This window comes from Epargyreus clarus, unplaced genomic scaffold (assembly GCF_041222505.1).
Source record: "Epargyreus clarus isolate Ecla_fem2 unplaced genomic scaffold, WU_Ecla_fem_2.2 ptg000025l, whole genome shotgun sequence".
Taxonomy (NCBI): domain Eukaryota; kingdom Metazoa; phylum Arthropoda; class Insecta; order Lepidoptera; family Hesperiidae; genus Epargyreus; species Epargyreus clarus.
The window spans coordinates 435,644-458,343 of NW_027332232.1; the positions used below are offsets into that span (position 1 = coordinate 435,644).

General features: G+C 38.5%; 1 long non-coding RNA gene across 7 annotated transcripts; it reads right to left on the reverse strand.

The window, feature by feature from the left end:
* Nucleotides 1–1,819: 1,819 nt before the first annotated feature.
* On the reverse strand, nucleotides 1,820–22,096 carry LOC140752799 (uncharacterized). Of its 7 annotated transcripts, XR_012103459.1 has the most exons (13): nucleotides 22,080–22,096; nucleotides 17,109–17,184; nucleotides 14,780–15,578; nucleotides 14,053–14,215; nucleotides 13,670–13,720; nucleotides 11,503–12,850; nucleotides 10,872–10,922; nucleotides 9,600–9,765; nucleotides 8,429–9,514; nucleotides 7,798–7,848; nucleotides 5,667–6,996; nucleotides 4,164–5,088; nucleotides 1,820–3,357 (listed from the first exon to the last, which is right to left on the reverse strand). It is a non-coding gene; the product is annotated as an uncharacterized LOC140752799 (long non-coding RNA). The 7 variants fall into 7 exon arrangements; XR_012103462.1 differs by lacking the exons at nucleotides 14,780–15,578; nucleotides 17,109–17,184; nucleotides 22,080–22,096 and having other exon boundaries at nucleotides 5,667–5,829; nucleotides 6,831–6,996; nucleotides 14,053–14,365; XR_012103464.1 differs by lacking the exons at nucleotides 14,780–15,578; nucleotides 17,109–17,184; nucleotides 22,080–22,096 and having other exon boundaries at nucleotides 11,503–11,665; nucleotides 12,685–12,850; nucleotides 14,053–14,364.
* Nucleotides 22,097–22,700: the final 604 nt, after the last annotated feature.

The following is a 22,700-nucleotide window of genomic DNA, read 5'->3' on the forward strand; positions in this document are numbered from 1 at the left end:
ATACAGTCTGACGCATCGGTTATCAACTGATAATATTTGTACACAATATAAAATTAACTCATAGTTTTAGATCAACGTATGACAACTGACCCCGCTCAAAATATCACCTCTTTTGGCACTAGAGGCGCTAGTATCGCCTCATATAAGTGCATTCGCGACATGTGTAGACAGTGAAACTGTTTAATAATTCTCTCTTTTCTTTTTTTTCTTTTCTCTTATTGATCCAGTTCAGTTTCTGCAATTTAGAATTTAAGTATCTCTCGGATTCCCATGAGCGGCAGCTTCGTTCCTCATCTTCTCTTGATCTTGCTTTTTAACCGACTCCAAAAAAGAGGTGGTTATCAATTCAGCCGGTATCTTTTTTTTCCAGTATACCACTCTGGGTTTAAAACTCTTTCACCTTCAAATCCATCCGTTTCTCGAACTCTCTTCCTGAGGTTATGAAGAATGAACTTCAGGACTTTTAAAAAAGGTGTGCATACTCACTAGGTACATAACAGGTCTTTTGCCTTCTTATTCATTTTATTTCTATATATTTTTACATCCCATTTTTAAAACTGAATGTCATTATTCGTCTTCCTTCTCGTTTTTCTTCATTTTCTTATTGTACTACAACTTATTTCTTTTGCTATTATTTTATATCTACTTATATAACTATTTCTTTTATCTTCGTACCACTTTCATTATTTTCTTTACAGCCCAAAGGTTGAATGCTTTAAGTATTAAGCCTGCCTTTTGTATCACATCAGTTAGTTCAACAAAGTAAATAAATCTCATTATTGCGTCTCATTCTACCATATATTTTAAGGTCCTAATCCCACCAGCTTCCCGCTAAACCTGAAATATATATATGGGCAGAATCATGTCACAGCGGGGTTAACCAGTTGTTACACCAGCATTGACATTTACCATCAAAAATACGTTCTTGTCTACCGACGTCATGGTGGTTACAAAAGGTGATCTGGAATAGAAAAAATATTATGTTAATACTAGCTGACTCGGCAAACGTTGCGTTGCCATATAAATAAAAAAGAAATAAGGATGAACAACCCTTATCACTTAGGGGTATGAAAAATAGATAGTAGCCGATTCTCAGACCTACTGAATATGCATATAAAATTTGGTAAAAATAGGTAAAGCCGTTTCGGAGGAGTACGGTAAGTAACATTGTGACACGAGAATTTTATTTATAAGATTTCGTTGTTAACACATGACTGTCATTGTACTGGGTACTGTTATAAGGAGTTTAGGCCACAGTCCACCACGCTGGCCAAGTGCGAACAAGACTTGACGCATCTTTTAGAACTTCTTCGAAAGTATTTTAAGGCGAGTAGAATAGCGATGTTATTCATCACCGTTGAAACAAGTGAAGATTAATTTCTAACACACATGTAGGGTCACGTTAATTTTTATAATTTATTTCGTTAGTTCAATATTATAAAAATACATAAAATTAAAAATAGTTTAAAACCTTTCACTCGAAAAACAATGCTGGCTATAATTATATTTAATTGGCCGTAACGCTGTAGTCGTGATTAAAAAAGAAACAAATTTATGGCGGGAAACGGCAGATGAGATGACAAATACGGTATAGAATTATGGAGGTTTTTGAAAATAACTAGCTAGATTCAAGCACGAATCTTCAAGACACCTCTGAGTCTGGTATTTAAACCTTAAGCCTTGAACTTCAGGTAGAATTGTAAACCACGAGGCTCCTGAGAAATTTATATTTTTTCGTGAGTATATCGCTTACCTTACATATATTACATGAGTTAAATACATAAGTATCATAATAAAAATATACATAGTTATAATTTACCTCTGTCAACTGCTGTTATGCGCTGTACTTAGAAATATACTGCCCCGCTGCTCTTCAAATACAATTGACCAAAACATTGGATAGTTATCTAGATCATTCCATTACACGTATTAATTCGCTCCAGGATTCGAGGTGACTTTAGCTCTTTGAGTTCGCCTCGACCCTGGAACAAATGCACAGACACAAGCCGAGTCGCTCGCACATTGCAATATTAGACTAGTTAAAACATCGCATTATATGCACTATCAAAATGTCGAAATATGCATGCAAATATACAATTAAAAAAGTGCGAAATATGCACTATCAAATTACTATTTACTTATTATTAAGTTTTATGTTTATTCATGCAAATTGATATATGGTATCTAGTCAATGGTGTCAGTCTTTTGTTACTGGCATTACGGTCAAGTTTTATCAAGAAATGTAGAAAAAAATCATTTTTGTCGAACCATAATAAAATGTCAGCCATATTTTTACGTTAAGTGTCTACATATATATGAGAACATTTTATAATATCTACCAAACTAAAAAAATATAAATATATTTTTTAAATACGTAGCTGAATACAATGAACAAAATGGAAAAGTTGAAAAAAATATATTTATACCTTTATTTAAACTTTATATATTTTTTACTTCTCCGAATTTATAGAAAAATCAAGGTCATCATCATGTAAACTTTGATATTTATGGTAAGTTTGAATATGGTATGACTTCGACATACATATTATGGTTCTTTGTTTGACCTTTACAACTGTTTACTTATTGGGAAATAATATAAATGGGGCATCACCCAACTAACTGTAATCTTACAATTATGAACCAGAAACTCCACCGAATTCATATTACTACGTATATAAAACTAACTACTTATCAATGAAAAAGTACTAAAATATGCAATAACGCAAAAAGCGGCGTGTATTCTACGTCTAAAGATAACCGCAAATGAATAACGTTAAACATGCGAATAACTTGTGGTCTGCTTTCTGCTCACTAAGCACTGAGCTGCATCTGCATGCAGATAGAAGTTTTGCGTGTGACGATTACGGACCATTAGTCGAAAGACCATTAGTATTCCCCTTCTTAGTTATCTTCTCATGACTGATGGCCGAGGTCATCAAGATCATCCCTTTTATTTTTGTTGACGAGGGGGAAACCTTCACAAACTACCCGTAGCCGTAGGGGGCGACACAGGGTAGTGTGGGATTGTTACCGCACTAAAACCCCCCCGGTGGCCGTCCTCAATATGCGACCACGCATATCGCTGTTCTTCCCGGAGTCGCAGGTCTAGTGGTTCCAGCACCCACTCTAGCAACCCGCAACCCTGCAAGGCCGCCTCTTAGTCGCCTTGTACGACAGTCAGAGGATACCGTAGCTCTATTCTGTTCCCGGAGCTATCTGCTCTCCGGCTCTATTCTGTTCGCTGCGCTGAACCATCACCTCAACGATGACTGGCAAACTGAGATCCGGTCCCACTTTTTCGAAGAAGATCCGCCACTGAGACTCGCATGCTGGGCAACACTGCAGCAAAGTACCAATCTGTAAAATAAGATGACATTTGAGTTTGGTAATTCCACACCTCATCTTAATATCTTTGTATATGCAAGCACCGAACTGAGACTATCAGATCATGCCCGCTCCCTTATCACAGTCACGTAACCTGGCGGGAGATCTCCCTTTGCCAAAGTATATTTATAACATACGGCATTACAAAGACGTATGTAAGAGCGTGGAGAGGCTAGTTTAGGTTAGACTAATTGCATGAGAACAACATTGCGAAGTATGCTGTACTAGGCCTTCCAATTTTTTTTTAAAGTAGCAAACAAGCACGGGCATGTGATGGCAAGAGACCATGGACATTTTGATGGTATACAATCATTTTGGAGTGATGGCAAGAGACCATATGTACAACTATAATTGTCAACCACAAGCAGGTTAAAGGGCCTTAGAGTCCTTGCAAAGGTTGACCAAAGCGTTGCTATCCCAAAGACTAAGTTGGAAAGCCTCATATCCTACCCAGCTGTGTCACCGTGCAGGAGGTACGAGGCTTTATTTAGAATCCGCACCAAACTTCTAGTCCACTCTGAATATATTATACTCCCGCCCAAATAGCTGCGTTAGTGTACCCTCACTGTTGCTACGGAGTGTATGCTTGTGGTTGTGTTCGACCGCATTGGCTCTGAGTTCACCTGCGTACAACAACTTCAGAGCGGACTAGAAGTTTGGCGCGGAGTCTACCTAAGTAAAGCTCTTCTACTTTATCATCATTAGACTATAAGACAATTAAAACAACAATAAGGTACATATGGATACAATTTAATTAATAATGAAAAGACAATTATTACGTGTGAGTGGTTCCTGGGCCATCCTGTATTATGCATCTGGAGTAGATCCGTTTCACGTATTTTACGGTCCTAGGGTTCCATTATCTTCCCGCCGAAACCTGAAAAATATATACGGGCAGAATCCGGGTCGCCCAAACATTATCTAGTATGCTAACATTGACTAGCTTACACGATAACACTGTATCTACAGTACGTACTGGGAAAGGGTTGGTTGTGACGACCAATGCTGGTAAAGGTCTCGTCACAGATTGTCCGTTGTTCATTCTACACCTCAAAAGTTTAAAACTACTGTCCTATTCGACGCTGTCGCGATTCTTAAACAACCCATATAATTATGTGTCACAGAGTAGACATTGATTGCATAACGTGATTCGGTCTGTTGTCTGCTCACTAACCATTTTATAAACTTTAAGATGGTAGAACCCTTTGTGGTTCAACTCCGTTGGCACCACCTCCACACCTATTTCTACCTAATAATAGCTGTGTTAGGTGCTGCTGTGTTCCGTTTTGAAGGGTGTGGTAAGGAAGACAGACTTTTCCGAGGCGTTCCAACTTAGTCCTCAGGGGTAGAGGCGCATCTGTGGCCGACCTCAGGTAGGAATACCTAATATCTGGGTTTGATTATAAATGTCCATGGGCGGCATTAGCCACAAACCATCAAGTGGACTGCATGCTCGTCTGCTACTCCTGCTAACATGTTTTCAAAGACATGTTTTTTTAAAAATGGGCCGCTATTTACGAAAAATGCTTAATAATTCTAATGAAACCTATTTTTGGCGGGAAATATGTTTGGGCGACCCGGATTCTGCCACAGCGGGATTACCCAATCGTACTTGCTATGTACTTGGTGTGTGCAATTTGAATTGACATTTACCATCAAGATATGTTCTTGTCCACCGAGATCACGTTGTTTCCAAAATGTGATCTGGAACAGAAAAGTATATGTTAATATTTCATTGTTAACCTTACTGTCATTGTACTGGGTACTGTTATTAAGAGTTCAGGCCACAGTCCACCACGCTGGCCAAGTGCGAACAAGACTTGACGGATCTTTGAGATTTTCTTCGAAAGTCACGGTTCTGTTTGCACGGACGTTCTTGCCACGGACGTGCAAGATGTGGAATGAGCTTCCTTCTGAGGTATTCCCGGAGCGCTATGACATGGGGCTCTTCAAAAAAGGTGTAAAAAGAGCTCTCCTCTAAAGCCGGCGATGCATTGGCGACTCCTCTGGTGTTTTGAATGTCCATAGGTGACGTTGACTACTTCCCATCAGGTACCCCGTCTGCCTCATCGTTTAGGTATAATTATTAAAAAAAAAAAGTATTTTAAGGCGCGAAGAATAACGATTGTTTCATTGAAACAATTAAAGATTAATTTTTAATACATAATAAATTTTGAAATTTTCAGAGGTGCCACTGGGAAAATAATATGATTACTTGCGAGTAGGTATACGGCTTAACTTACATAAGTATCAAATTAAGAATAAATAGAGTTTTCATTTACCTCTGTCAACTGCTGTCATGCGCTGTACTTAGAAATATACTGTCCCGCTGCTCTTCAAATACAATTGACCAAAACATTGGATAGTTATCTAGATCATTTCATTACACGTATGAATTCGCTCCAGGATTCGAGGTAACTCTAGCTCTTTGAGTTCGCCTCGAACCTGGAAAAGAAATGCACAGAAACAATCCGAGTCGCTCGAACATTGCAATACTATTATAACCATACGCAAATGAACAAACAGATAGTAATTATCGATTAAAAGATTAAATGCGAGTATTAAAGGATAATTATACAATTATTTTCCTTGTCAGTATACCACACGAACTAAACAAGCCATATACAACTCAGCTTTTATTAACCACGTAAAATAACGTTCGTTAAGATCATAGACAGAAGAGGCACAAATAAGTTATATGTAAACTACCTCCCGTGATACCACAATACCGTCAACCTTTGGTTAAACTACCATTATTATGTGTTTGTTCCTTTGCATTATCAAATTCACAAATAGTTACTAAAAACTAGTACTTAACGTTAAACCTGCGCACAGAACTCAAAGTTTTTATCCATAAACATCTCGGAGTAAAGATATTGATTGCATAGCGTGATGTGGTCTGTTTACTACCTTTGGTCTGTTTACTACCTTTGGTCTGTATTTACCAATCACTGAGCTGCGTCTGCACGTAGCTCACTGATCACTGATCTGAGTCTGTACGCAGATAGAAGTTTAACGTACTACGATTACATAATTATGTTTGTTTAATATTTAAGCGGCACAGGGAGAAGTTTAAACGCACAGGTCCAGAACGACATTGTTTTAGTACTGTCGGACTGACCCGCCCCTTCTTAGTTATCTTCTCATGACTGATGGCCGAGGTCATCAAGATCATCCCTTTTATTTTTGTTGACGAGGGGGAAACCTTCACAAGCTACCCGTAGCCGTAGGGGGCGACACAGGGTAGTGTGGGATTGTTACCGCACTAAAACCCCCCCGGTGGCCGTCCTCAATATGCGACCACACATATCGCTGTTCTTCCCGGAGTCGCAGGTCTTCCAGCGCCCCGGAACTCCCTCTGTCTCCTGTAAGGAAAGCGAGACCTTGATTCTCTCTGTGAGGGAGAATCCAGGTCTCGAGGTTGAAGCGAAGTGTAAGAGATAAACCATCCGTGAAGTAGCGGAGGGTAGCTGCATCAGGATCAGGAAGCGTTGTCTCGATGTGCTGCGCTGAAACTGAAGGACAGCTGAACTGATGCTGTATGACTGCCGTCCATCCAGGGAGTGAGACTGCAGGATTCAAGATCTCGCTCGTTTCAGTCGCCCTCGAAACCTGTAAAATAAATGCACGGGCAAAATCCGGGTCGCTCGAATAGTGCAATACTGTAATTAGGGATCGCAAACCGGTATTGGAGATTTCGAAGATACCGGGATACCGGGCCAAATTTAGGTCTTATTAATACCGGTTTTTATTTAACAAAAACCGGGATATTCGGTATTTTCGGTTTTTAGTAAAATAAAACAAAATAAAGTTATAGTCATACAAATTGACTCCAATGGACTCAGGCACAATGCAAAAGTCCATATTAAACAAGCGTAACAATCGACACAACCTATGAAAATCAACAAACATCAGCATTGGATGTCAGGTGAGACTTGGCGTATTGTATAACTTCGTCGGAGAGCTTAAGCTTAAAAGGTTCGTCTATTCAGAACCTAAATTAACTGAACGCACAAATACCAGCTGTATACAGAAGAAATCTTAATACTCATCTTAAAAACATCAGCATAGAGTTATCTAAGGACACTGATCGATTTGAAATAAAAGATCTCTTAAATCCGATATATATCCGATCAATTTAAATCCAGAACATGGGCTATTGAGGATTCTGATTAGATACGCGTTGACATAACTTGGTGTGTTTTCTGCTCACTAAACATTTATAACATTATTTAAAATGTTTTACCATGCAATTTCTAAAATAACATGTCTTATTACGAAAAATGCTTGATAATTCGAATGAAACCTATTTTTGGCGGGAAATATGTTTGGGCGACCCGGATTCTGCCACAGCGGGATTACCCAATCGTACTTGCTATGTACTTGGTATGTGCAATTTGGATTGACATTTACCATCAAAATAAGTTCTTGTCCACCGACGTCACGTTGATTCCAAAATGTGATCTGGAACAGAAAAATATATGTTAATATTTCATTGTTAACACATGACTGTCATTGTACTGGATACTGTTATAAAGAGTTCAGGCCACAGTCCACCACGCTGGCCAAGTGCGAACAAGACTTGACGCATTTGAGATTTTCTTCGAAAGTATCTTAAGACGCGAAGAATAACTATTTTATCATTGAAACAATTAAACATTATTTTTTAATACATAATAATAATATAATGTAGCTCATGTAAACTGTTTTTACACCACAATGAGAAAAAGATGCAGCTCCCTTATGTACCGTGTCCGGGATAGCACCAACAGCATCCTGCAGATGATAAGCAATAGAGTAGACTGTAGATTTATTTCTCATTGCAGTTTTCTACATATATAATTGTAATGTAACTAAAAATTTTAATTGTAATTAAAAAAAATAGTCTTTGTTACTTAAAATAAACAATTAAATTATAATTATAATAAATTTTCAAAAATTCAGAGGTGCGTGCCACTGGGAAAATAATATGATTACTTGCGAGTGGGTATACGGCTTAACTTACATAAGTATCAAATTAAAAATAAACAGAGTTTTCATTTACCTCTGTCAACCGCTGTCATGCGCTGTACTTAGAAATATACTGCCCCGCTGCTCTTCAAATACAATTGACCAAAACATTGGATAGTTATCTAGATCATTCCATTACACGTATGAATTCGCTCCAGGATTCGAGGTAACTCTAGCTCTTTGAGTTTGCCTCGAACCTGGAAAAGAAATGCACAGACACAATCCGAGTCGCTCGAACATTGCAATACTATTATAACCATACGCAAATGAACAAACAGATAGTAACTATCGATTAAAAGATTAAATGCGAGTATTGAAAGATAATTAATACAATTATTTTCCTTGTCAGTAAACCACACGAACTAAACAAGCCATATACAACTCAGCTTTTATTAACCACGTAAAATAACGTTCGTTAAGATCATAGACAGAAGAGGCACAAATAAGTTACCGTTACATATACGTTACATATGTAACTACCTCCCGTGATACCACAATACCGTCAACCTTTGGTTAAACTACCATTATTATGTGTTTGTTCCTTTGCATTATCAAATTTATAAATAGTTATATTAAACTAGTACTTAACGTTAAACCTGCGCACAGTACTCAAAGTTTTAATCCATAAACATCTCGGAGTAAAGATATTGATTGCATAGCGTGATGTGGTCTGGTTACTACCTTTGGTCTGTTTGTACCAATCACTGAGCTGCGTCTGCACGTAGCTCACTGATCACTGATCTGAGTCTGTACGCAGATAGAAGTTTAACGTACTACGATTACATAATTATGTTTGTATAATATTTACTGCACAAGGAGAGACCGTTAGACGAGACCCGAGAACAGTGGCATAATGACCCCACTCTACCACAGACAGTATTCCCCTTCTTAGTTATCTTCTCATGACTGATGGCCGAGGTCATCAAGATCATCCCTTTTATTTTTGTTGACGAGGGGGAAACCTTTAAAAGCTACCCGGCCGTAGGGGGCGACACGAGGTAGTGTGCGATTCTTACCACACTGAAACCCCCCCGGTGGCCGTCCTCAATATGCGACCACACATATCGCTGTTCTTCCCGGAGTCGCAGGTCTTCCAGCGCCCCGGAACTCCCTCTGTCTCCTGTAAGGAAGGCGAGACCTTGATTCTCTCTGTGAGGGAGTGTGAATCCAGGTCTCGAGGTTGAAGCGAAGTGTAAGAGATGAACCATCCGTGAAGTAGCGGAGGGTAGCTGCATCAGGATCAGGAAGCGTTGTCTCGATGTGCTGCGCTGAAACTGAAGGACAGCTGAACTGATGCTGTGAGACTGCCGTCCATCCAGGGAGTGAGACTGTAGGATTCAAGATCTCGCTCGTTTCAGTCGCCCTCGAAACCTGTAAAATAAACGCACGGGCAAAATCCGGGTCGCTCGAATAGTGCAATACTGTAATTAGGGATCGCAAACCGTATTGGAGATTTCGAAGATACTGGGATACCGGGCCAAATTTAGGTCTTATTAATACCGGTTTTAATTTCACGAAAACCGGGATATTCGGTATTTTCGGTTTTTAGTAAAATAAAACAAAATAAAGTTATAGTCATACAAATTGACTCCAATGGACTCTGGCACAATGCAAAAGTCCATATTAAACAAGCGTAACAATCGACACAACGTATGAAAATCAACAAACTTCAGCATTGGATGTCAGGTGAGACTTGGCGTATTGTATAACTTCGTCGGAGAGCTTAAGCTTAAAAGGTTCGTCTATTCAGAACCTAAATTAACTGAACGCACAAATACCAGCTGTATACAGAAGAAATCTTAATACTCATCTTAAAAACATCAGCATAGAGTTATCTAAGGACACTGATCGATTTGAAATAAAAGATCTCTTAAATCCGATATATATCCGATCAATTTAAATCCAGAACATGGGCTATTGACGATTCTGATTTTGACGCGTTGACATAACTTGGTGTGTTTTCTGCTCATCATCATCATCATCATCATCAACCCATTACTGTCCCACTGCTGGGCACGGGTCTCCTCTCAGAATGAGAAGGATTGGCCATAGTCCACCGCGCTGGCCAAGTGCGTATTGGTAGACTTCACATACCTTTAAGATTTTTTATAAATCTCTCAGGTATGCAGGTTTCCTCACGATGTTTTCCTTCACCGTTTAAGCAAGTGATAATTAATTTCTAATACGCACATAAATTTGAAAATCAGAGGTGCGTGCCTGGGATTTGAACCTCGGACCCCTCGATCGAGAGGCCGCGTTTCTTAACCACTAGGCTATCACTGCATGTTTTACCATGCCATTTCTAAAATAACATGTCTTTATAAAAATGGGCCGCTATTTACGAAAAATGCTTAATAATTCTAATGAAACCTATTTTTGCCGGGAAATATGTTTGGGCGACCCGGATTCTGCCACAGCGGGATTACCCAATCGTACTTGCTATGTACTTGGTGTGTGCAATTTGAATTGACATTTACCATCAAAATAAGTTCTTGTCCACCGACGTCACGTTGATTCCAAAATGTGATCTGGAACAGAAAAATATATGTTAATATTTCGTTGTTAACCTTACTGTCATTGTACTGGGTACTGTTATTAAGAGTTCAGGCCACAGTCCACCACGCTGGCCAAGTGCGAACAAGACTTGACGGATCTTTGAGATTTTCTTCGAAAGTCACGGTTCTGTTTGCACGGACGTTCTTGCCACGGACGTGCAAGATGTGGAATGAGCTTCCTTCTGAGGTATTCCCGGAGCGCTATGACATGGGGCTCTTCAAAAAAGGTGTAAAAAGAGCTCTCCTCTAAAGCCGGCGATGCATTGGCGACTCCTCTGGGGATGCAAATGTCCATAGGCGACGGTGACCACTTCCCATCAGGTACCCCGTCTGCCTCATCGTTTAGGTATAATTATACAAAAAAAAGTATCTTAAGGCGCGAAGAATAACGATTGTTTCATTGAAACAATTAAATATTAATTTTTAATACATAACAAATTTTCAAAAATTCAGAGGTGCGTGCCACTGGGAAAATAATATGATTACTTGTGAGTAGGTATACCGCTTAACTTACATAAGTATCAAATTAAAAATAAAAACAGTTTTTATTTACCTCTGTCAACCGCTGTCATGCGCTGTACTTAGAAATATACTGTCCCGTTGCTCTTCAAATACTATTGACCAAAACATTGGATAGTCATCTAGATCATTCCATTACACGTATGAATTCGCTCCAGGATTCGAGGTAACTCTAGCTCTTTGAGTTCACCTCGAACCTGGAAAAGAAATGCACAGACATAATCCGAGTCGCTCGAACATTGCAATACTATTATAACCATACGCAAGTGAACAAACATATAGTAACTATCGATTAAAATATTAAATACGAGTATAAAAGGATAATTATACAATTATTTTTCCTTTTCAGTACACAACACGAACTAAACAAGCCATAGACAACTCAGCTTTTAATAAACAACGTAAAATAACGTTCGTTAAGATCATAGACAGAAGAGGCACAAATAAGTTATATGTAAACTACCTCCCGTGATACCACAATACCGTCAACCTTTGGTTAAACTACCATTATTATGTGTTTGTTCCTTTGCATTATCAAATTTATAAATAGTTATTATAAACAAGTACTTAACGTTAAACCTGCGCACAGAACTCAAAGTTTTTATCCATAAACATCTCGGAGTAAAGATATTGATTGCATAGCGTGATGTGGTCTGTTTACTACCTTTGGTCTGTTTTCTACCTATGGTCTGGTTACTACCTTTGGTCTGTTTTTACCAATCACTGAGCTGCGTCTGCACGTAGCTCACTGATCACTGATCTGAGTCTGTACGCAGATAGAAGTTTAACGTACTACGATTACATAATTATGTTTGTTTAATATTTAAGCGGCACAGGGAGAAGTTTAAACGCACAGGTCCAGAACGACATTGTTTTAGTACTGTCGGACTGACCCGCCCCTTCTTAGTTATCTTCTCATGACTGATGGCCGAGGTCATCAAGATCATCCCTTTTATTTTTGTTGACGAGGGGGAAACCTTCACAAGCTACCCGTAGCCGTAGGGGGCGACAGGGTAGTGTGGGATTGTTACCGCACTAAAACCCCCCCGGTGGCCGTCCTCAATATGCGACCACACATATCGCTGTTCTTCCCGGAGTCGCAGGTCTTCCAGCGCCCCGGAACTCCCTCTGTCTCCTGTAAGGAAAGCGAGACCTTGATTCTCTCTGTGAGGGAGAATCCAGGTCTCGAGGTTGAAGCGAAGTGTAAGAGATGAACCATCCGTGAAGTAGCGGAGGGTAGCTGCATCAGGATCAGGAAGCGTTGTCTCGATGTGCTGCGCTGAAACTGAGGGACAGCAGAACTGATGCTGTGAGACTGCCGTCCATCCAGGGAGTGAGACTGCAGGATTCAAGATCTCGCTCGTTTCAGTCGCCCTCGAAACCTGTAAAATAAATGCACGGGCAAAATCCGGGTCGCTCGAATAGTGCAATACTGTAATTAGGGATCGCAAACCGGTATTGGAGATTTCGAAAATACCGGGATACCGGGCCAAATTTAGGTCTTATTAATACCGGTTTTAATTTCACAAAAACCGGGATATTCGGTATTTTCGGTTTTTAGTAAAATAAAGCAAAATAAAGTTATAGTCATACAAATTGACTCCAATGGACTCTGGCACAATGCAAAAGTCCATATTAAACAAGCGTTACAATCGACACAACCTATGAAAATCAACAAACATCAGCATTGGATGTCAGGTGAGACTTGGCGTATTGTATAACTTCGTCGGAGAGCTTAAGCTTAAAAGGTTCGTCTATTCAGAACCTAAATTAACTGAACGCACAAATACCAGCTGTATACAGAAGAAATCTTAATACTCATCTTAAAAACATCAGCATAGAGTTATCTAAGGACACTGATCGATTTGAAATAAAAGATCTCTTAAATCCAATATATATCCGATCAATTTAAATCCAGAACATGGGCTATTGAGGATTCTGATTAGATACGCGTTGACATAACTTGGTGTGTTTTCTGCTCACTAAACATTTATAACATTATTTAAAATGTTTTACCATGCCATTTCTAAAATAACATGTCTTTATAAAAATGGGCCGCTATTTACGAAAAATGCTTGATAATTCGAATGAAACCTATTTTTGGCGGGAAATATGTTTGGGCGACCCGGATTCTGCCACAGCGGGATTACCCAATCGTACTTGCTATGTACTTGGTATGTGCAATTTGGATTGACATTTACCATCAAGATATGTTCTTGTCCACCGACGTCACGTTGATTCCAAAATGTGATCTGAAACAGAAAAATATATGTTAATATTTCGTTGTTAACACATGACTGTCATTGTACTGGGTACTGTTATAAAGAGTTCAGGCCACAGTCCACCACGCTGGCCAAGTGCGAACAAGACTTGACGCATTTGAGATTTTCTTCGAAAGTATCTTAAAGCGCGAAGAATAACGATTTTATCATAGAAATAATTGAAGATTAATTTTTAATACACAATAAATTTTCAAAAATTCAGAGGTGCGTGCCACTGGGAAAATAATATGATTACTTGCGAGTAGGTATACGGCTTAATTAACATATGTATCAAATTAAAAATAAACAGTGTTTTCATTTACCTCTGTCAACCGCTGTCATGCGCTGTACTTAGAAATATACTGTCCCGCTGCTCTTCAAATACAATTGACCAAAACTTTGGATAGTTATCTAGATCATTCCATTACACGTATGAATTCGCTCCAGGATTCGAGGTAACTCTAGCTCTTTGAGTTTGCCTCGAACCTGGAAAAGAAATGCACAGACACAATCCGAGTCGCTCGAACATTGCAATACTATTATAACCATACGCAAATGAACAAACAGATAGTAACTATCGATTAAAAGATTAAATGCGAGTATTGAAAGATAATTAATACAATTATTTTCCTTGTCAGTAAACCACACGAACTAAACAAGCCATAGACAACTCAGCTACCACCATTATGTGTTTGTTCAAACTACCATTATTATGTGTTTGTTCCTTTGCATTATCAAATTTATAAATAGTTACTATAAACTGGTACTTAACGTTAAACCTGCGCACAGAACTCAAAGTTTTTATCCATAAACATCTCGGAGTAAAGATATTGATTGCATAGCGTGATGTGGTCTGTTTTCTACCTACGGTCTGTTTACTACCTTTGGTCTGTTTTCTACTTATGGTCTGTTTACTACCTTTGGTCTGTTTTTACCAATCACTGAGCTGCGTCTGCACGTAGCTCACTGATCACTGATCTGAGTCTGTACGCAGATAGAAGTTTAACGTACTACGATTACATAATAAAATTATGTTTGTATAATATTTACTGCACAAGGAGAGACCATTAGACGAGACCCGAGAGCAGCTCTGGGCAAAACGACCACATTGTTTTATGTGTACTACGACTGATCCGCCCCTTCTTAGTTATCTTCTCATGACTGATGGCCGAGGTCATCAAGATCATCCCTTTTATTTTTGTTGACGAGGGGGAAACCTTTAAAAGCTACCCGGCCGTAGGGGGCGACACGAGGTAGTGTGCGATTCTTACCACACTGAAACCCCCCCGGTGGCCGTCCTCAATATGCGACCACACATATCGCTGTTCTTCTCGGAGTCGCAGGTCTAGTGGTTCCAGCGCCCACTCTAGTAACCCGCAACCCCGCAAGGCCGCCTTTTAGTCGCCTTGTACGACAGGCAGAGGATACCGTAGCTCTATTCTATTTCTGGCATAACAGGAACACCGCACCGGGGGGCGTTATGTACGCCCCCGAGCGGGTTTAGCGCGTTCTCTTGTTCTTTCGGCGTCTTCAGATCACCCTCTGCTTAGAGCGAAGGTCGATACCAGGCGACGTCAGTGTTCAGTACTTGTGAACACTTCTAAGCTTCCAGCGCCCCGAAACTTTCTGTCTCCTGTAAGGAAGGCGAGACCTTGATTCTCCCATAGGGAGAATCCAGGTCTCGAGGTTGAAGCGAAGTGCGGAGATGAGCCATCAGTGAAGTAGCGGAGAGTTGCTGCATCAGGATCAGGAAGCGTTGTCAGCTGACCCGATGTTGTGAGACTGCCGTCCATCCAGGGAGTGAGACTGCAGGATTCAAGATCTCGCTCGTTTCAGTCGCCCTTGAAACCTGTAAAATAAATGCACGGGCAAAATCCGGGTCGCTCGAACAGTGCAATACTGTGATAATCATACACAAATGATCAAACAGATGAAACAACAATTAAAAACTTTGTTTTAAAACAGCGTATACTCTGCTCAGCTCAGGTCTGCTCAGCCCAGCTCTGCTTTTAATAAACACATAAATAACTTTCCATAAATATAGACATAATAAAGACTACCTTTGGCCTGGCACACTTGTTTCACACAGAAATTAACCTATTTATGTTATTTAAGTAATATAAAATAAACTAGCATTTAATTATCTGTTCGTTCATTTGCTTATTAAATTATTGGATAGCTACTTAGAATAATTTTAAAAACTTTTACCTAAAATTGCGTTGAGTTAAAAATGAAAAATAATAGAAAGTTTTAATTTTTTTACTATAATTATAAATATTTGCTTTGTTTGAGCGACCCGGAAAGCCCGTTTATATGTCCTCACCAAAAATTCTTATCCGATTCTACTAAAATAAACTAGTTTTATGCTCATGTCATATCCTTCTCTATTTTCCTCTTTCTCTCTCTCGCTCCCCCACATTCTTTCTTCTATATCCACTCCCCTCCACTTTGATGAATACCGGCTACTTGTTCTCTCAAGTATGTATATTTCCTTACGTTGTTTGCCTTCAGTCTTTGTTAGTAAATTGATAAATTCCTTCATGTCGTTGTGTAATGTTCTTCTTGATAATTGTAGATATTAACGGGACGAAGACAGCGCGGGCCCCCCTAGCACCCTCCGCCCACGGGTACAGCTGCGTTAGTGTTCCCTTACGTTGCGGAGTATATATATGCTAACTAAACCTGCGCAACAACTTCAGAGCGGACTAGAAGTTTGGCGCAGACTATGCATCTGTGGCTAGCCTCAGGTAGATTATCTTATCTGGGGTTGATCACAGATGTACGGCAGTAGCTACTTACCATCATTTAAACTGTATGTACTCCTACTTCTTTGAAAGTTTTTTAATTTTTACTAATTAGCGACGATTGATTTTTATCTTTAGAAAATGTTTAATTTAATTATGCATTTATCACAGAGCTTCTTAATATGTACTAATGGGGCGTAGATTCTTAGAACAATGTTAGAGTTAATGAGTTAGTAAGCCATAGTAGCCGTGAGTCTGTCGATTTATTTCCTACCTACCTACTTAGTAACGGAGCGATAAAATATATTTAAGCTAAGCGTCCACAAGTCGGTATCGAACGCATCAGACGGACCGCATTTAACAGATCGTAGTAGGTATTCCTTGTGTAGAAAGACACAAGTACAAACGGATGCTCCGAGTAGCAATTCGTGGCAACGTAGAGATGAGGGCATACGGAAAGCATTATCTTCCTTTTCTTTTCGCTTTCCAGAACACTCCACAACAAATTTCATCATGAAGACATCTTCTGTAATTGTTGCAGTAAAATATAGCCGTTTAATACGATGTGTCCGATGCTTCCGATGCGGACACATGGACTATAATACTATTATTATATTGAACGATTTTTTGCCTACCATTTTTTATGACGCAGCATCTCGTCGCACGGTGTCGCTCATCATGGCATCCTCCTTTGTGCACCAAAGCAGCAATCTGTAAAATGAGAAGATTTCATTGTATTTTTTTATTTTTTTTAAGCTATTGCATAGCTTTTATCGCGGGCTTTGAGCGCGGCGACCGAATCAAGAAATTCCGTAACGAAAATTCCTAACACCTTCATTCGTCAACTTGAAAACACATGGCAGTAATACACATTTTTTTTAATTTTATTTTTTAATAATAATGTTGATTAAGACTGATGTTTAATATGTTTTTGTCACTAGCGGTCACCCATCCAACATCCGACCTCGACCAACGTTGCTTAACTTACGTTTTAGTAATTTGAATGTTGATTACAACTGTTATTTTAATATATTTATGTCACTAGCGGTCACCCATCCAACTTTCGACCGAGCCCACCATTGCTTAACGTACGTTTTAATAATTTTAATGTACATTACGACTGATAGTTTAATATGTTTTTGGCACATTTTATTATGTAACGGGTACTCACGATATGCGATTTTTTATGGCCGATATTTCGACCCAGTTGCATGGATCGTGGTCACGGCGAAACTGAGGTGGAGGGGAGAAACCGTTGACAAGTACTAGTGGTAGATTAATCTATCTACCCTACGTCTAGTTCGTTTTTCTTTTCTAGGTTTCATATCACGAGTCACGACACACAACACTGACAATATCCTTACGCACCGTACTTTGCACTATTTGTGACTTGCATAAACTAACCACTGGATTCCACGTTTGGGCTAACTTAAAACCATCTTCTCTGTTGAAGTTCCTAGGATGTTTCTTGATCTCTATTGCTTCTCTTACTAAACGAGGAAAGTAATGACGCTCAGTGTCATTGTCAGTGTCAGATCACCTATATATATATGTTCAATGGCCACGCAACTATAGCCAAACGAACTGAACGGAATCATAACACCACCAGCGTAGTAGAAAGGCATTCCGCATATTTCCCGTATGTGAAAGGTGTCACGGATAAGATAGGGAGGATTTTAGATCGAAAATATAACATAAAAAGTATATTTACGCCTTTTAAAAAGCTCGCGGCCTATCTTCGTTCCCCCAAGGATACTATTCCATACCAGTGCCCAGGGGTCTATAAGGTTGACTGTAGTTGTGGTAGCTCGTATATTGGGCAGACAAAACGAGCCATATCACAACGCATTAAGGAACATATCAGCGCAGTCAAAAATAATGACCCTAAGAAATCTGCGGTAGCCGAACACATCCTCAGTTCAGGTTGTAACCACTGGATTGAATTACACAAACCTCAGGTGATAATAAAGGATATTGTCAGTGTTGTGTGTCGTGATATGAAACCTAGAAAAGAAAAACGAACTAGACGTAGGGTAGATAGATTAATCTACCACTAGTACTTGTCAACGGTTTCTCCCCTCCACCTCAGTTTCGCCGTGACCACGATCCATGCAACTGGGTCGAAATATCGGCAATAAAAAACGCATATCGTGAGTACCCGTTACATACTAAAATGTCTCAATTCCGCGATAATTTTAGTCTAAAATCATGTTTTTGCCACTTGCGGTCATCCATCCAATTTTCGTCCGCACCCACCGTTGCTTAATTTACGTTTAATTAATTTAAATGTTGATGTTTTTAAGCTATTGCATAGCTTCTATCGCGGGCCTTGAGCGTGGAGACCGAATCCAGAAATTCCGTAATAAAAAAACCTAACACCCCCCACTCCGACCGGCACAGCGGTGATACTTTTTAGTAGCGATCTGTGCGCCCCGGGGCGCACACGCCAGTTGACGGGTTAATGACTTTTTGAAATATCACGCTTGCAATTTGCATAAGTTGATAAAAAATGCTATGCAATAGCTTAACCGCGGCAGTCTCCGAGTCAGTCTTCTATTTTTTTATTTTTTACCATGCTTTTATTAGCTTGGGTTGTATGTATGTATGTATTTATCTATGTAACGGAATCTATGAACTCGATTTTTACCCACTTTGAACGGTCCGATTAATTTAAAATTTTGAAGAATTATCAAGAACCGATGACAATACACGATTTTAATAATTTTATCCCATTCCCCTCATCAGGATCATCAGGAATCAGGATTAACGATTTTCCTTGTGCGATTTTAGCGTGGTTTTTAGTTTTTAAACTATATATAATTGTTATATTTTGATTATAAGTTTCGATTACGATTATTTCCGGTGTCCGGTTAAAGATACAATTCCGTCGTTGGCGACCGTGGCGGCGTTATATCTAGCACTGTAAAGGTGGTAGGACCCTCTGTGGTTCAACCCCGGCGGCGTTTTAGCGAAAAGAATAAAATGTTCAAAAATCCTTTTTATTTATCGCCAAAAAAATTAAGGCTAGCACATACTAACCCTTTATCTTATGAATGTATTGTTTTGATCTTAAATATTATAAATCTATAAAGCTGACCCGGCAAACGTTGTGTTGCCATATAAATAAAAAAATGTTAAGTGTGAACAACCCTTATCACTTAGGGGTATGAAAAATAGATAGTAGCCGATTCTCAGACCTACTGAATATGCATATAAAATTTGGTGAAAATCGGTAAAGCCGTTTCGGAGGAGTATGGTTACTAAAATTGTGACACGAGAATTTTATATATAAGTAAAGTAGGTCCGGAATAGTATTTTATTTAAAATGGGAGTAGTAAAGAGCTTCTCTACCTTAAGGTCCTGCCGTGAGGCCCCGGCGCAGTAGGATTGGGCTTCTCGCTCTCTTCCCGTGACTGCCGTAAGAGCCGGCTAAGGGAATCTGTACAGACCATCCATGCAAAAAATTAGGCCGTTTATAAGACTTATATTATTATTCTATCTTATTTTATTTATTATATTTACAAAACGCCTTGATCGAAATAAACAGAAACATAGATTAATAAAGATTACTCACTCCTAATAAGAGAATGTAACTAGCTTTGAGAATTGAAATAGTTGCGTAAAAAAGTTTTGCCATATCTCCGGCCTAAAATGTCCCTAAAATACTTATTTATTTGTTATGTAAGTTACGCAGTATTAGTTATTTATTCGTAAAATTTCTCTCAAAATGTTTATTATATGTCAAGATTTAAAAAAAACTGACAAACCAGCCTTTTGTAGCTTCATTCAATTTCAAGGCGGCGAAGTATCTTTACTTATCAAAGATGTAGAGTCGCATCGTATCATCGCATCTCTTCATGTATGATCTCACATTATAGGTGTATATAAGACATATATGCCACTATTATCTATCGCATTTATTTTATAGTTATCACTCATATTTATTCTTAGTCTACATGCCGGGGAAGATCTGCGGCATAGGAACTGTATCCAATAGCGGTCCTGCCGCTCCCAATCGACCCAGGGTGAACGCAACTTCCAAATAAATTGTGAATGCACAAGTGAACACAATTGGGTACTTGACAGTTATAACAATAAAATATGAAATATGTTGGATATGATAGCTTATAAGTAAACATAAATTATGCAGTATTTCGTTTATTTTTTAATATGTTCTAAGTATTTTAATTTTTAAAAAGAAATTTTCGATTTTTTATCTGTGGATTTTAAATCCCAAAACGGCGACAGTGCTGCCTCAAATGTCGTGTGACGTCACTACATCGAAACCTGTCGATCACATCGAAACCTGAAGTATGTGTAACGTCGAAGTTTATTTCTATATTTTCAATGTGTTGACGTCACGCTACGAAATGACACTTGACCGCCTGTTTTGGCGTAACGTTCCGTTTACCGTAATAAAAATATGTTTTTTATTAATAAATAGCCCTTTTTCGAAAAAATGATCAATGAAAGGCATATATAATACGTATATGAATTCATTAAAACAGTTTCCCAAAAAGTGTCAAGTAGCCAATTTGTAAACATTTCCCATTTAGGGAAAATCAACTCATTTTGATTAAACAGCTAAGTGGTCATGGACGCTCATGGATATCAAGCCGATCATACTCCTAAGTAGAACTTAGGAATGATTATGAGGAGAACCCAGAAGGTAGTCAGCTCATAATAAAATTAAGTCAGCCGGCATTTACATTACCGAAACAGAGAACAGCTTATTTTATTTTATTAATTAATATAGGAGTAGCAGAGGAGCATGCAGTCCACCTGATGGTAAGTGGCTACTGCCGCCCATGGACATCTGTAATCAACCCCAGATAGGTTTAGATATACCTACCTAAGGCCGACCACAGATGCGCCGCTACCCCTGAGGACTAAGCTGGAACGCCTCGGAAAAGTCTGTCGCCCTTACCACACCCTAAACCAGAACACAGCAGCGCTAAACACTTATGTTTCACACTAGAAATACGTATGTGGTATTTCCCCAGTTCTACTGGGTCTACCTTCCATATTTTTATATGTAGCTCTAATAAGACGTATAATAAGACGTATAAATTATGTTATCTTTGCCAAAGACTTATACAAGATGGACGCAAAAATCGATAACGCGCAAAGAATTACCGGTGAATTGCAAATTCATTTCGCAAATAATTTATGCAATTTAGTTACGTATAATTTATTTATATTCTGTTACTAAACTATAAAATAGTTACGAAATGTTATTTAATAAAATAATATTTCCTTTGTCTTTTTTAATTCGCTAGAGTTTGAATGCTTACCTGTTGAAATGTGGAATAACTATCCTAAATGAGACACAATATTATAAAAACACGTCTAATAGTAATAATATAAACAGTTTTATCTCATACGTAGTCACGAACAAAGGACCGGGAGAGTATTCAACAGTTGGGATAAAATCAATACTTGCAAAATGCCGATTCGCAGATGTGAAAACGAAATCTCAACTGTATTTATCAATCTTACAACAAATATCACGTAGTTTGATTCTGATTAGAAACACATTTAATTTTTTCATAACATAAAGCTGTAGTTTTATGATAAATACAGTAAATTACTTATAAATCACTTACTTGTTCTTGGGAAGCAATGATGGGCGTCGGGCTCCGGCGTGGAAAAGGATTAATAGGTATCCTATACGTTATAGGCTATAAATCATAGACCCTAGATAATAAACGCAGTGTGACGATGCTCTTAACGTATGTGTGACAGTGGCACATCGTCGTTAACCCCATTATTATGGTAATAACAAATTACTGTCACACCATAATATTATGGTGATAGAAAATTATAATGCAGTTTTGAAAAGATAATCGGATAGAAATCATAACTGAACATTTATTTATATTAATTAAGAGTCCATCCTATATATTTAAGTGTCAATTCTGAACATTTCAGGAAATTGGTAGCTTCATAATAGATTTAAATAAATATTCCGTTACTTAAAATAAAGTCATCATCATAGTAATTAACATTTTAGTTTATTTATAAGCCATTAAAATGGATGGAGCAAGTAATTGTTAAATTTAATTATCATAACGTGCGAATAATAAATCAATAAATTTTGGGAACTAAAATACTTCTAGTCCTGAAAAAATAATAATGAAATCTATTCACGCATATCATTATTTTCCAGACTTATTACAATTTCGAAGAATAATAATAATTGTTATAAACATTGAAATCTCAATATT